The 15950-nt window shown below is 39.5% G+C and overlaps 1 protein-coding gene and 1 non-coding gene across 2 annotated transcripts in view; one reads left to right on the top strand and one right to left on the bottom strand.

Moving 5' to 3' along the window:
• The window catches only part of LOC139724126 (uncharacterized), a 77126-nt gene that overhangs the window by 50148 nt on the left and 11028 nt on the right, over nucleotides 1-15950 (top strand). The gene's annotated exons all lie outside the window — the stretch shown is intronic.
• On the bottom strand, nucleotides 3228-3302 carry Trnaa-ggc (transfer RNA alanine (anticodon GGC)). The gene has a single exon. It is a non-coding gene; the product is annotated as a tRNA-Ala (tRNA).

The raw sequence follows: 15950 nt of genomic DNA, 5'->3' as shown, positions 1-15950 counted from the left end.
TGATATACTACATGTAGGTATCCCACACCTCAACCAATAGACCACCTGCTCTCTCGTGCTTTCAACTAAAGCTGACATTCGCGATGAGAGGTTAATGAGATTGAAACTTGGCTTGTAATCGCCGTGTCATTACCGCGTTGTCAAAGCGGTAATTTGATGACATGTAATTCGCATGTCGTCATTAATTTTATTGTTCCTCTCCCCGCTGAACCGTTCTTAGTTGAACAAAAAACAACAACTTGTATCCTGTTCCCGCAAGTCAGGCTGAGGGATAATACACAACGACCGATCTTTTATACGACCGTATTGTAGTGTAATCATAAACCGTCAAGGTAATAGAGATTTTGTTGTTGTTGTTGTTGCGGTTTTGTTTGTTTGTTTGTTTGTTTGTTTGTTTGTTTGTTTGTTTGTTTGTTTGTTTGTTTGTTTGTTTGTTTGTTTGATTGTTTGTTTGGTTGGTTGTTTGTTTAAAGCGGGCATCGGCCGAAAAAAAAAATGATAAAGAGCGAAGAAAAAACCCAGAACAATTTAATCGATTTCCAACTAACCTTTTTGACAAGCCTCTTTATCACTCGTGTCTGTCCTAACACATCTCTTACGCATGTCCCGTATAGACTAAACAAAAGTAGCCTTAAGGATAAAATAGAGTGAGCCGCGAAATATCAGAGCCTGTATGTAAGATCAGGAGTACGCAAAAAAAAAAAAAAAAAAAAAAAAAAAAAAAACCTCTCTGCACATCACTAGTAATTTTCCAAGTGGAAAATAAAGAGTATAGACTATAGAAGGCGGGAGCCCAGTATAACTGAGAGATATTGCGGCATTTAAAACATGCTTGAGGGCTAGACTTGCATCCTTGCAGGCTGTTGTTAAGGTAAGTGACTCACTGCAGCTGTATAGCTGTCGTCAAAATATACGAGACAGCTTTACACATACAGGGGGGACACGCAGTATTTCTGTTATTAATAGCAGGAGAACGTTGTACTCATACACACCTTAGACTGCTCGGTCGACCACAATATTTCATGATTAGGATTGCTTTCAGGGATCTCATAGTTTATGACTTAGGGAATTCTTAAAACTTTCATGTCGATTCATCTTTTATGTCCCACTTTCCTGCGATTAAACCATTTTCTTTTTCGAGCAACTGGAGGGAGAACAGAAATCTGGGTGTTCATACATTTATGTATTTTTTAATGTGAATCTCAAAATGAATAATCTTATAATGATGTATACGTATATATGCGCATATGCATCCTTCATACGACCCATATTGTAGTGTAATAACGTTATAAGTCATCGGGCACTATTGTCAGGATAACCGGGTTTGTTTGCTTGTTTGTTTTAAACTTGCGTCGGTCGACAAAAATCAAAAGAAATAGAGAGCGATGAAAAAACAAATCCAGAATAATGCGATTGTTTTCAAAACAACCTTCTTAACAAGCCTCTCTAACACTTGTGTCTAGCCTATAACACATCTCTAATGTGAATCCTGATATAGACAAAACAAAAGAAAAAGGTTCATAGATTGAGCCATGAAATATCAGTGCACCATTTCATGTGAGTTGTCAGCACTGACAAGTTATCAATCTCTGACAATCACCACAGTAACAGTCACTGACGGGAGCTTCTCAGCCAATCAAAATCAAGGATTTAACTGAAATTGTTAGAGGCTGACAACTAGTCACGGCTGAAAACTTCTATAAAACTGTGCCTAGAACCTGTATAAAAGATTTAAAAATGCTTCTTGTGCGTCACCAGTAATTATCCAAGTGGAAAATTAAGAGTATAAAAGACAAACAGGACGTAGAGATTTTGCAATGTTTAGACCATGCTTTAGGGTTAGACTTGCATCCTTGGAGGCTGTTGTTCTGGTGAGTCACTCATTGCAGCTGTATGGATGTCGTCAAAATTACGAGACAGCTTTACACACAGGCGGACACACAATATTTCTGTTATAAGATAGCAGGAGAGCGTTGCGTTCATGGTTTTATGACATTACTTGCTCCTGCGACAATCGCTCCCATGAAATATCTGCACACTAAGCCAAACATAAATTCTGCCCACAAACATAATCCTAACTCTAATCCTATCCCTGACATCAAACTAAAGCTAAAACCCTATCACATACCCTAGCCCAACCATAAGTCTTTGGATAAGATAAGACCGGAGCAATTGTCGCAAGAGCAAATGTCGTGTCACAGCGCTCATACATACATGAGACTGATCGGTCGACCACAATTTCATGATTAGATTCATTTTCAGGGATTTCCTACTTTATGAATTAAAGAATTCTTAAATATCCATGACTATTTATCATTTATGCTGCATTTTCCTGCGATTCAATCAATTTCTTTTCTACGACTGAATGGCGATCTCAAGTCAGTCTTTATAGTTTTGTTATAAGAATCTAGAAATGAATACAACAATAACGAAATGAATATGCATATAATTACGTCATGGCTCGACTTTTTCCTCTGGTGGCCCCTTTGTGTCTATAAAATATGAAAACCTGTAGATCTGAAATTTCGGTAGCCTGGGGGGAAAAAGTAGTTGCCCGAAACAAGAGCAAACGTCATAATCCATTTTGAATATATAGTTCCCGATCGGGCCACCATAAGATAATCTTTTTTCGAAATTTGGTGACCCAACATCAATTTCTAGTGGCCCTGAACCACTGGGCTACCACTATAATGTGTTGGTAGCCCAGTAGTTATTAAGTTTTATTCGTGTTACTTGTAATGGACACTTTTTGGGAGATTTCGCTATTTCGTTGATGCAAAAGAATACCACGTGTCTCTGCATGGATGTGTGTGCTAATAGACTATAATCTTTGTGTTTGTATGCGTCTACACCTATGTGTCTTATGTGTGAAAGTATAATTTATTATAGTATGTATGACAACGTGTGTATGTGTACACATCTGTAAAGTATCCGGATTGCCAGACCGGTGCTCTACCGACTGAGCTATAGAAAGCCCTAGTGCAGTGTTCGTCCCAGAAACCCTTAATTCTCAATGCTCGGGTGGTCAGAAGCTATAGAAGTGTGTTTGTGTGTGACACACACGAACACACTTGAACCTGGCATAAACCCGAAGGATAATTCAACTTGGGGATAAATGCGAGGGATCACCGAAGTGATGCAGCTTTTTGAGTTTGTAACAAATAAAGACAGAATAAACTGACCAGAAAGAATATAAATTATTAGTGGAAAAGTGAGCAAAGAAAATGGGATTCCATCGGGATTCGAACCCGAGACCTCCGGATTGCCAGACCGGTGCTCTACCGACTGAGCTATAGAAAGCCCTAGTGCAGTGTTCGTCCCAGAAACCCTTAATTCTCAATGCTCGGGTGGTCAGAAGCTATAGAAGTGTGTTTGTGTGTGACACACACGAACACACTTGAACCTGGCATAAACCCGAAGGATAATTCAACATAAGTTATATTTTAACGTAAATTTACACAGATCTTTGTGTATGTGCGTTTCTCTTTATCGTTCGTATTAACATGTATATTGTTGGGATTTTCCAGTATTCATACGCTCTGCGTCCTTTTAGATCTTTTGGCGAATCGATTCGATATTCTCAGAGATATTAGTTCTCTTCTTTCGAATTTATGAAACAGTCTCCGAATACGCTCTCTCTCTGCATGAATCAGAAGATTGATTTTTCTCTCAAAAAGACGTATGCCAAAAAAGGTTCTTTGTGCATTCAGTTTCGGTAAAATTCCCAACAGATGATACATGACATGCATACAGTCGAATTTGCTCATATAATTCACCGTTCATTTCGATTCATATTTCATTTCGAATTACCACGTTCCGTAGCTTCTCTGGTAATTTTCTCATCTCCATCACCGTCGCTTGTTCCCTCTTATTTTCGCTCAATTTACTCAGCTAATCGACGAAAACTCGCATCCAACGAACAACCTCGTATTCTACTGAGACGCAAGGTATACTGTACAGACTGCTGTAAAATCAATGCCCCAGCGATGTGTTTTCCGGGTTTGCGGGTTTTCGCCTGCGCACGCGAAAGAAAAATCGATAAAGAAACCAGACGCTTGACTATGCAAATAATGAATTGTTATGTTTTTGTAGAGTTTTTTTCCCCCTCTTTACTTCATTTTGTTTGAAATGAAAAAGTCGCCCCCATTGTTCGTGCTGTGCACCAATAAGCGATATTTGTATGTGAACGCGCGATGTGTGTGGCTCGTTTACCGTGTAATTGCCTGCGCCATGGTTTTATTACCTACAGTTTGTAGTCCTTACACGAATATCAAGCGGGAAAAAAAGCAGGAAAAGAATAAAATCGAAATAAGTAAGAGTGCGGAGGAATCTGTATGTGGATTCATCCATGAAAAAATCGTGTCTTAATTCTGCCTGGTGATGCCATCGTTATTGACTGACGATAATCATGCGAATGCGTGTACATGAATTGCAGTCAAATCACACATAACTTACACAAAGAAGACGTTGTGAATGGCACAACCTTTTTCCATGTCATGTCTTTAAGAAAGTATGCGAATAGGCCTACTATAATTGTATACATTGTAGATCACGTTTCCCTATCGTTTTCTTAACTATCATGTGTATACTTTTATTGCCCTGGGCAGTTTGTAATAAGCGAATCATTTTTCTCCCTGATGGTAGATATCGCTATTTGAAACAAACTTTGCTTAACATGGTGTCTCCTTTATTCTCCCACTGTATAAGGCATGTATTGTTTTATCCCTTTTCTTCACGTATCTCTTTTGAATGGATGCAACGTCACACAATGGATTCATACACATTACTTATCTTATCACACTTTACAGATAATGTCATGTATTAGAGTTATTGATGCGAGAAATAAATAAGATTTATAGATGAATGACACCCAATTATATTAAAGTATGTGCATTGAGTAAATGCAGTACGGTGTATTAGTACGGAAAAGACATTTGAGGAACACCGGACACTCCGTTCAAAACTTAAATGACTTTTAAAAGTTTAGCTGTCGCCATCGCTTGGTGAGAAGACAACTTACGTCACTGCAGGACAACGATGAAAAGAACATGTACAGAGAATTCCTCAAAATGTAATTTGTTTTTAATGAAAAATACACATTTCCTCAACCTGTTACTTTAAGATATCTTAAAGCTTATATTGTTTCCTCTGCCTTCTGAAAGAGTCACAGGCTCTTTCATTATGCTTAAAAAAAAATGATATTTTTTTGGAATTCTTTTACATTTCGATAAAATTATCGTTGTCCTGCAGTGAGTCTTCTAATCCAGTGATGGCACAAACATTTTAAAAATTCCCAATTCATGAACGGATTGTCGGATTTTCCTCGCACTTCACTTATAATGTTCTAATAATACACTGCATTAATTCAATCCGCTATATGTGGCTATCACTCCCCAAATTGAACACCCTCCCGCCATGTTAACAGCCTCGTCCGCAAAGCTTGGCGAACTCCCTGAGCGGAACAAGATTTCAAGGAAACAGAGGTAAAGAAGTTTATAGAAGTACACACACACACATACACACACACACACACACACACATACACACACACACACACACACACACACACACACACACATACACACACACACACACAACGCACATACAACGCACACACACGCACACACACAGAAGGCACATAATAACCCCCACACGGGAGTCTTGGCTATAACAATATAACATGATCATAAATCCACCAATATGGCTGGAGGCGAATTTACTCAAAGACCATCTGCAGTAGATCAAAATAACGAATTTGAGTGGAAAAGATTCACTAGATATGGTGTATTAGTTTACATACCTCTCGTCGAATTTGTAGCTTGTTGATCCGTAAATTGAGATGTTATTTTGTCATTGATTCGTTTGTAGATTTAAAAAAATGCATGTCTATATCGATTTTCGTTTTGTTCTTTCTGAGTGGTATAGCTTTGTGTTGTTGGTTTGTTTCTTTTGTGTGTGATAAAACTGTAAAATTCTAGTTTGATGGAATCACGAAGAATGTTACTTTACACACGCAATTTTCGATGTTGAAAAACTCTGAATAAAAAGTAAAAGGAATATAGAATGGCACAACAGCGCGCGTGGTCCAAACTTATGAGAGCATTGGTTTACCGAAATGGAAAAGGTATTCATGTAGAAATATTCCGTATGTATTCCATCTAATGGGTAGGATGGATTTCATAAAGCATCAAGATAATACGCTGCCTGCACTCCGAATTCAAATTGAGCCCTAGTGTAATTTTGACATCGCAAGGCAATCAGGAGTACCGTGGTATCGAGGATAAGGCTATATAACTGTACCCGTAACTAGAAGATGATCATGGGTTCGAATCTTGCCCGGCGCGTATATCCGTGACAGTGTGTTTCATGCTCCGTAAATAAAAGAGAAAAAACACGATCGCAGAACCTGGTATGCTCGTATGTACCTGGCATTGCTGGACTAAATCGTGAAACTATTGTCGTATGTCCATGGGCATGGCAAATACTGTGTCACTGCCCTTACCAAGGCTTGTGTTGATACTGGTTGGTCTTGGTTACTATATATGATAGGAATATGGCCGTATTCTGTCTGCGCTTTGTCATAATATAACACATTTATCGTACATGTTACAATCTATCATCGTGCATTCCATTCCATTTCGCCATGGTCATGATGGTTGGAGGTGCTTAATATTGCAAATATCGTCATGGAGACCAAGGGGGAAATGCTTTGAATGCTAGATGTGCGCATCACAACTTTACATCTCTCATCATATGGTCATCATCGTCTTTTTTAGACATTATTATCATGATACCTTTAAACAAATTAGCAAGAATGTCATCATAATATCCTATTGAGAAGGAAATGACAGCAGTAGAGCAGTTGACCTCTTATTAGTTTGTCACTTTAACATTATCTTCCCACGAAAGCTTGAAGTTTGATTTTGTTGTTGTTGAGGGGTTTCCTTTGACATTAAATAATCGTTTGAAATGCACGGCACGCTTAAAGTGGATTTTTTTTTGCCACTGTTGGAAAGGCTTAGAGTTAGTTTGAACATGCAGTATACCTTACGATGATAATTTTGCAGTAGCAGAATTTTAATTAGCAGTTGCTTAGGCATACAATACTCAGCGAAGGATTTACTTTGAGAAGCGCAAGTTTTAAGAACTGAAGAAGATGGCATCTAAATTATGGGAGTTTTGCTCGTGGAGTAGAATCCTGCCTTGAGGCCATGCGAGACAAACCTTACTCTAAGAGTATGACAATCGAATCTCTCACTTGAGTGTTGTTTTGATTCCTCTCCACATGAAATGCCAGAAATAATGAAATTCTAGATTTGCAAAGTTTTTAACATCCCCGGCGTCCCTGGTGCGAGACGTTGTTGCTTCAAGGGTTTTCTAGAGACTTTGAGAATCAAAAGCTTGAAATTTTCGTATCAAAATTTTTGTGTTTGTGAAGGCGCAAAACTTCATTTTTCCTCGATTATGATGAGTCATGTTTAGGTTCAAAGATTCAGTCATATGTCCAGTTTGCTCAATACAGTTACAGCGTCAGCATAGGCATTATTATTATATAGGACGTGTATTTGCACTCATAGTTGTACTATACCTGCATGCTAACATGATTGTGTTTATGCGGCCTCGATGCTCCTGGTCGGATTTTACTATGTTATGCGCTAAGTTTTAAAGAAGATGAAGTTTCGGCGACGGTATAGAACGGGCAGCATCCTCGTGCGTTTTTATCTATCATCGTCTTTACAATTATGTAGGTTAATATTATTTAAAAGCTCTTGCATAAGAATCAATTGGCATCTCAACTAGTAGTTCATTTGATTTCTTCACCAAACGAAAAATTTCGTCTCCTCTCTCCCTATTTCTCTCTCTTTCTCTCTCCCTCCTCACCCACCCCCTCCCCCTCCTCTCTCTCCCTCCCTCTCTCTCTCTCTCTCTCTCTCTCTCTCTCTCTATCTCACTCTCTGTGACATCCAGCAATTCGCAATTTATCATGAAGTGTAATTATGCGACTTCAAGATCGGTTTAGCGAAACATCATTTCGCACAATTTTTTTTTTTTGGTACACGGCTGAATCAGAAGGACGTTCGACAAATCACCCCCTTGTCAACGCAGACTCGATTTATCCCTAATTGCATTGAAATTTGCCGTCAGAAGAGAGGAATAGTTAAAAGGGGTATCTCCTATGATCATGAAAGAACTGAAAGGTTACGGAAGAAAAAGAAAAGAAAAGAGGCGTGGGCATAAGTGAGGTCACAATGCAGTTAAAGTAAAGGTCTGAGGATTTGCTGTGAATCCGTACAGATCAAATCATACCCTTTTCCGCTTCAAAAAAAAAACCACGATAATGCAAACTGTAAAAATATTACCTGAAAATATCAGTTTTTTCTTTATGAATGTAATTTGCTGACGAAGCTTGCATTGTGCTTGAAGAGACATTGGCAAAGGACCAAGTATTATAAGGTAAGATATATTATGTAAAATATCTTACGTAACGTAAGACATTTTTGCGTGAGTTCACAATGTTCACAATTCATCCAAAAAAAAAAATCGTCTAATACCTATTCAGAATGACGACTTTTATGATACATGCATAATTCTGGTGACATAAAAATAGTTGCCGCTTTGTTAACAATATTCCTCCATCACATACTTTGAATGACAAAACTTTGCTAAAATTATATCCACTTGCAAGGCCTCTGTCTCATATCATTTCCTCGATGACAAGACTATGAACATGTATTGTTTTTACTGAAAAGGCATTTCGTATAAAAACACAAACAAAAAGGTTCACTATCCAAATTTGATAGTATCAGTGGAGAAATGAATAGAGGTAAGAAAGCTCCGTACGTCGTTAACATGAATGTGAAAGACAGGCACTATCTTTGCATTCTCCAAATATACATCGAAGGTGAAAATACAAATTGTGTAATGTGTGCACGCGTATGTGTTTGTAGAGGTGGATTTTTGAATGTTAATGCACTGATATAAATCGGTTTCCTGGGCTGCCGAAACAAGAATTCAGTTGAGCACGAATCATGTAAACTTTCGTCTGTACACTAAAAAGCCCCACATTCTTCCGCAAGAATTACCTACCCTTCGTTCACGTTTGCGCGATAACACTTTGGATTCCTCATTATGGGTTATGCAGTATTCATTTAAGTGATACAACCAAAATTCTCTTTTTCTCTCACTATCTATCTATCTATCTATCTATCTATCTATCTATCTATCTATCTATCTATCTATCTATCTTTCTATCTATCTATCTTTCTGTCTATCTATCCACGTAATCCATCTCGGCTATAATGCGTACTCATGTACAAAGTAACATACTGCGGTCGCGACAGGGATTTACAGCCCAAATTAGTTCTAGTACCGCACGTAACGCGCTTATCAGCGTCGTTGGAACACATTTCGAAACGGATAAGACTTTAACTCCCTAGCTCTTAATGAGGTCAGATTCCCTAGACAGTGTAGAGAGGGGGGAGAGAAAATGCTCGAAAAGTGCATCCTCCCAAGTTCATATCAAGGTAAATAAAAAACACACACACACAAGAACAACAACGGTGGTAGCCCAAATGAGGAAATATGCCCCCGACGAACCAAAAGGGGGTAATAAAGTAGGTCTGATATAAGAAAATGAAACTGAATGTGATACTGGTTGTTTGAGTTAGTCCCAGACCCTTGAGAAAATGAAGATAGATAGGCGATTCTGGGAAGCACATGCAGCAGCAATGAGAATGTGTTATTTGAAAAAAATATGAACCATGTTCACGAAAGTTTATTGTATTGTAAGTCATGTGTTGTGGAGGGAGCAAGAACATGAAGAAGCGGCGCTGTGTTTTCCTGCGTTGGCCTGTGTAGTTCACCTCGCCATAGCTAGACCTTCGTACATCAAGACTACCACGAGACCTACGTGTATATCTGATACGCACACGGAGCTTGAGAAATTAGATTTGTGTCGATTTAATGTCACTTTTCAAAACAAAACAAAAAACTTTTTGCAAAATATCAAACAGATCAGCTAAAATAAGCGTATTCATTGACCAGTAAACATTTATTTTTTAATCGAAAGCGATCGCCCATGAAAACATGGAGTATTCTGATATGTCCAGGATGATGCTGCCGACACCATGCAATCAAATACAATTTAATCAAATAACCCTGGGGAAATTTCTGGCAATTGCCTGACCATGAAAGTAAATGAACGCATGCATGATTTACAGCAATTTACTGAGCAGGCGTTATTTCATTCATGATCAACGACCCGCAGATTAGAACAGCAATGCTAACAAGCACCTTTCCCCGCCGCATCATTTATGCTATACGTGTCACCTAATTAATGACAACCTTACCGTGGTTATCAACGTAACAATGTGATCACTCCTTGTCTGCCTTTACTCTGCCACATTGTCATTCTTTCCTTGAAAGTGCTTAAAAGGATGGTTTAGTTTTGGTTTAGATGGGAATTAAGATTTTAACTTTTTTGCGAGTAATTTAGAAACCACATATGAAATATCAAAGGGCATACAATTCTAACAGGACTTTAAGGATTGTTTGATGAAAATCGGCTTTAAAATGGCTGAGATGTCCCTCGGATAGGACACATCCAACTGGACCCCATGGAAGACCAGCTCAACATAGCTGAATATGGGCTATCCAGCCATCTTCTGAGATGGAAAATGAACAAACAAACAAACAAAGATGTTCAAAAGCAAAGTAAAACGAAGTGGTCCTAATTAAAGACGGATCTCACCTTTTATTATGACCTCTTTGTTTTGGATATCTCAGCCATTTCAAAACCAATTATCAGCAAATAACTTTGAATCCCTGTATGCCCATACATATTTCATTAAGAGGCCATTCTTTGTCTCACAAAAAAAAAAGTTGGAAACCTGAAGCCCTATCTCAACCAAAACTATATCCTAAGGACTTCAAACGAAGCTTGGTAGGATTTGTCGCTGTAGATAGGAAATCCTCTCTATGCCCTGATAGGACCCCCCGCCCCCCCCCCCTTTTTTTTATTTCTTCCTATCTCAAGAGTGCGGATCCGATAAAGGAACATTTTATTTGGGGAACAGTTGTGTTTTTTGGTTGCTTTTTATGGTTTGTTTTTGTTTTGTTTTGTTTTGATTTGCTTTGATTTCTCTCGAAGACGGAATGGCAAGATATTGGTTTGGCATTTAGGCAGAATGTTTATATTTTCTCTTATTTGCTCATCAAAGGATGTTTTCATTGCAATTTCGCCCACGGTGTGCAAAGGGCAACAGAGTGTTCTGCTTTTGAACATGCTAAAGGTCGAGCATGAAACAGGGCAACGAACGTTGAATGGTGTATCGATTGTGTCGACAAGAATTTCCACATCAATCCAACAAGAATCACCCATAGTATGGAGTAATGAAAGGTTCAGTTTGGCTGCGATCAGGGCTCATCACCCATACCGCAAACTGTTCTGATGAATTCGGAGGTTCCGGATAATCTCGCGTCCCGATTAGCAATTTACTGGGGGTATAGAACATTCGTAACGAGCGAGAAGAGTGTGAACCTGCCCTGGTTAGAAAATGGTGACGATGGCAGGAGCGCAAGTCTCGCTGGAAGAAAACCGATCGGCTTTAGTCTCACATATCCTTTTCCCTGACGTGCACAACATGACAGGAAAGAACGATGATTGGATTATTGAAATTCGACCGGTCTTGAGGGACATTCACTCTTCGACCCTGCTAAGATTCAAAAAGTATCACGCTGACATTGAATAAAGGGTCCCCGTGCATGTCATGAATATTCGCGAGCACATGGTCAGGTATCGAATTCAATGTCCACATAAGATGAGCTGACGTCACAGTGGGAACAGATTGTGATTATCTTTTCCTTTCTCTCTGTCCACCCCCCCCCCCGTCTCTCTTTATCCCACTACCAAAATGGTGTAATTTTCGACAAAAGGTTTGATGGTCGTGAGGAGACAACCATGGAAGATGTAACTTAACCTATCCCTCGAGGTGAACGAACGACTAGAGTTGAAGGGGGAGGTGTTCGATTTGTTTTTGACAATGTTTGGCATGGGGTATGCTGCCTCGCCTTCTTTTTGTTTTTCTTATTAATTCCGTCTCTGCGAAGACAATAGTAGCAAATAATGTAGCCTGTGGGTAATCACATTTGGCTTACTAATCAGCTGCTAATCAACTGGCAAGTAGATACTCGTTGCCACGTTACCATTTTTTTTTCTTAACCATTTTCCTACGTACGATAGATTCTATCTCCAAGTTTCTTTGACAGTTTCCCTATATAATCATACTGTCCGTCAACAAAGAAGCACAAAATTACCCAATGTTACAGTCGTACAAATTCTCCAGACACACAATATCTCACATATTGTAAATGTTTGTTTCAAGCATGCATGGTACAGCCCGGAAATTGCGCCTTGCTCGTTCAGCAGGAGTCACGCCATCACATGCGTGCCCACGTACACTAACATTGACACAGACACGTGTAGGAGAATTGTGGTATCGTGCTGAATGAGGCTACTGTTTAAACAATTTCCGTGCCAGGTACTTAGGACAGTATGTACAGCACTATGTGATTTTATGTGTTATTCAGCACGCAAAACAATCAAAGGGTTAACCACAGGTCTCGAGTTTGTAGCGTCACAATGCATATCTTGTTTTAAATTGTGTGTATAAGATGGAAATCAAGATGGAAATCTGGCAATACCAGGATAGGATAGAAAATGATGACAAGACCGTCTTGAGGCGCGGTCAGATTGGAAAAGGATCGAGAAGTTTAAGATCGCGAAGTCTTCGCGATTTTTTGTCGTGCGGTCACACTCAATGGTAGCTAAACTTCTCGATCTTCGGATGAAGTTTGGGTCATTAGTGCGCGCGCAAGAAAGAAGAGAGAGCGCGCCGACTGACGGCTAGCGATTGTGACGTAACAATGCACACCTGTACATGACAATGGCCTCTCGCTTCGGAGACACATCAGCACGCAAACAGGTGGTGGACTGGTCAGGTGAAAAAGATCGCAAACTTTCAGTTGCTAGAGGTCTCACTGGCAAAAGATCGAGAAGTTTGGCGGGGGTAGGGGAAATATCCCTAGTTGGAGTGGGGAAATTTCGAGATCTTAAAGATCGCAATCTTAAACTTTTCGATCTTGAGCAAAGGGAAATGGTTTCATATCTTACGTAGACGAATAACTAGACCTGAAAATATGTAATCACACAACGTGAAGGCTGACAATAAGCAACAATCCCCGCGTAACAATCAATTGTCAAATCCACGTTATAATGACATCTTTATGCAGTAAGTTCTCTGAAATGGTAGGGGATGCAGCTAGCAACTCTATGAAGTATAGATTTCCAATCACAGATAAATTTCTTGCTCGTACCACCTGAAACTCTCCGTTTATTTCCCCCAACTAAGAGTGACAGAGAAACTGGCGTGTAATCATAAATTCCTTCACGTCCGTGAACAAAGCATGCGCTCCGTGACCATGCTACATAATAAACACAATTTCTATGGTAATCTTTAAACTCCACTGCTACTTTAACATTCATTTTCAATCTTTCTTTTTGTTTTTATTTTTGTTTCTCAACTGGTTATTAATGGTACTCTTGTGTGTAGAGTGTAGTTGCGTGGATGCTTACATCAGTTAAACCACTTGACTTTTATTTTTTTTTCCTGTCGTGCTGTTAGAAATCATCTGAAGGAAGACAAAGAAATCCTTATGCGTGTGTAGATTATGATTAAATGATATGAATAACATGTAAAGAAAGAACGTACACGTTTAGATATCTAGTGGGTATTACGATAATGATGAAGTATCTTTTTATCACACATTTCCAATAATTAGACTTACTGTTTGGTACGTATAGTGATTTTGTCACAATATTAAACCCTCAAACAAATCGATTTCTTAAAGGTATTAGCCCACATTTGTAAACTTGCAGCAATTGGTCTCATAGTTAGCATGGAGTTTGGGTATGATTGCAGTAACACCTGTGCAACATTTCGTTCCAATTAGTCCATTACTTTCATAAAAATAAATGAAAATGCACCGTATGCATGCGTATAACGCTCGCTAGCTCCGGTCCACGTACGTACTACATGCATGCGATACATGTGTAAGTTACATGTACGTAGCTAGCCCGCGCTCGTAATTCCATTTTGGGTCGGGTTGACCCGGTTTGAAAATTGATTTTAAAACGATGATTTTCACTCTTTTATCGAATGGTATAGACAAAGAGCAACAGGTGAGGTATGTTACTGTTATAACTTGTACTTGAAGTCATATTGGACCTGTTTTATGCAGTTTTGATTTTCGTGGGTTTGCAAATGTGGGCTAGTACCTTTAAGATACTGTTTGAAAATTTGATAAATGTGATGAGAACAGTAAGATAGTGCAACCATTTGAATAATCGAGATGAGCACTCACGTTTACTTTCTCTTATAGCGCAACGCGGGTTATTCGGTTTTGAACAGTCTGCCTACATCAGTCTTGTTCGCATTAGCTCAAAGCAGAGCAAGTGAACCAGATCTTTGTCCTGTGTAAGTGTGCTCGTGCTGAATTTCAAAGTAAACGTTTTCACGAAATATTTTATACCGGCTGTATCCACTATACCATTATGGTTTCGAGATTGTCTAGACATGTTGATCAAGTGTTAGGAGACTGTACTCGGGTACCTGGTCGAGTCGTCGCTCAATGGTGGATTTTGATATCCATGTTGATCAACCTCAATAGCACCAATCGTGGAGACTGCAGCATAGCTAGGCGATAATGTCTTCTGCAACGTGGGAAATTTAGTGTTGCTGCCTTTTTTCTCGTCATGGGAGGTCTGATCTCTTCTCATTTTTTTGTTACCCTGAATGTAACGGTCACGTGATAAATTCTGCGATATTGGTAAGATGAATAATTATAGTAATAACAATAATGAGGTCTTATTTACCCAGGGTAGCCTCTTCAGTGTTGCCACTGCTCTACCAGAGGGCCCTGCTACTATTATTACCCTAGCATTGCCACGTACCCATTTATACACCTGGGTCGAGAGGGACATTGTAGGGTAAAAACATCTTGTCCAAGGACGTAAGCACAGGGCGGGATTCGAACTCGGGTCCTCCGATCAGGAGTCGGGAGTCTTATTCACTATGCCACAGCGCCCCCATAACACATTCGATATTAAAGTCAACTATTATATCGCACTCTCTTAGCAAGTGCCAAAATTTTGAAGGCTTTGAAAATGACTTTATAAAATATGTGCACCCAAGCCAGCGTGTAAAATGATTCGTGTATAGTTAAAATTGTTCGCTGAAAGGCAGGAAGAAAAAAAAAGCACAACGAATTTTCCTGCGATTAGAGAAAACAGAGACAAATTAACCTTGTCATGACACACGTTCGCCATGGCAACAGTCTTCGAACAAGGTCAGCTGCGTCGTTATGATTGCGTTGGCAATGATGTTGTGCCACATGGCGGAATAACGCGGGACGTTGCCTGTCAAAATAAGCGCCCTGCATCGTCTGGTCGAAGCGTGGCGCGAAATTAGGAGGAATACGTTTGTTGGATGACAAAAACGGCGCACGCGTTGAGCCGGATAATGATCATACGGCAATGTAATTCATTTAATTCCACATGGGTCACCCAAACCCCCCCCCCCCCAAAAAAAAAAAAAAAAAACCCAGGATTTAAGCAAAAGATAGACAGAAAGATAGATGGGAAGGAAGTGTGTGTGTGTGTGTGTGTGTGTGTGTGTGTGTGTGTGTGTGTGCGTGAGGGTGTGTGTCTTTGTGTAAGTGAATGAGTGAGAGAGAAAGATGGACAGACGACATGGACGAGAAGAGAGATGTGAAAGAACGGAAGCATGTTTTGGTGCAGTGGCGCTCGCATCCTGCTCTGACACGATAATACTCTACGCGTCATTGGACCAGTAATTAATCGAGCGTGGTGCTTAGGAGCTGGCGACATAAAC

This window comes from Diadema antillarum, unplaced genomic scaffold, assembly GCF_040938485.1.
Source record: "Diadema antillarum isolate AM-2024a unplaced genomic scaffold, OU_Dant_1.0 scf00000207, whole genome shotgun sequence".
Lineage (NCBI taxonomy): Eukaryota > Metazoa > Echinodermata > Echinoidea > Diadematoida > Diadematidae > Diadema > Diadema antillarum.
This window is presented reverse-complemented; position numbering and strand designations above follow the sequence as displayed.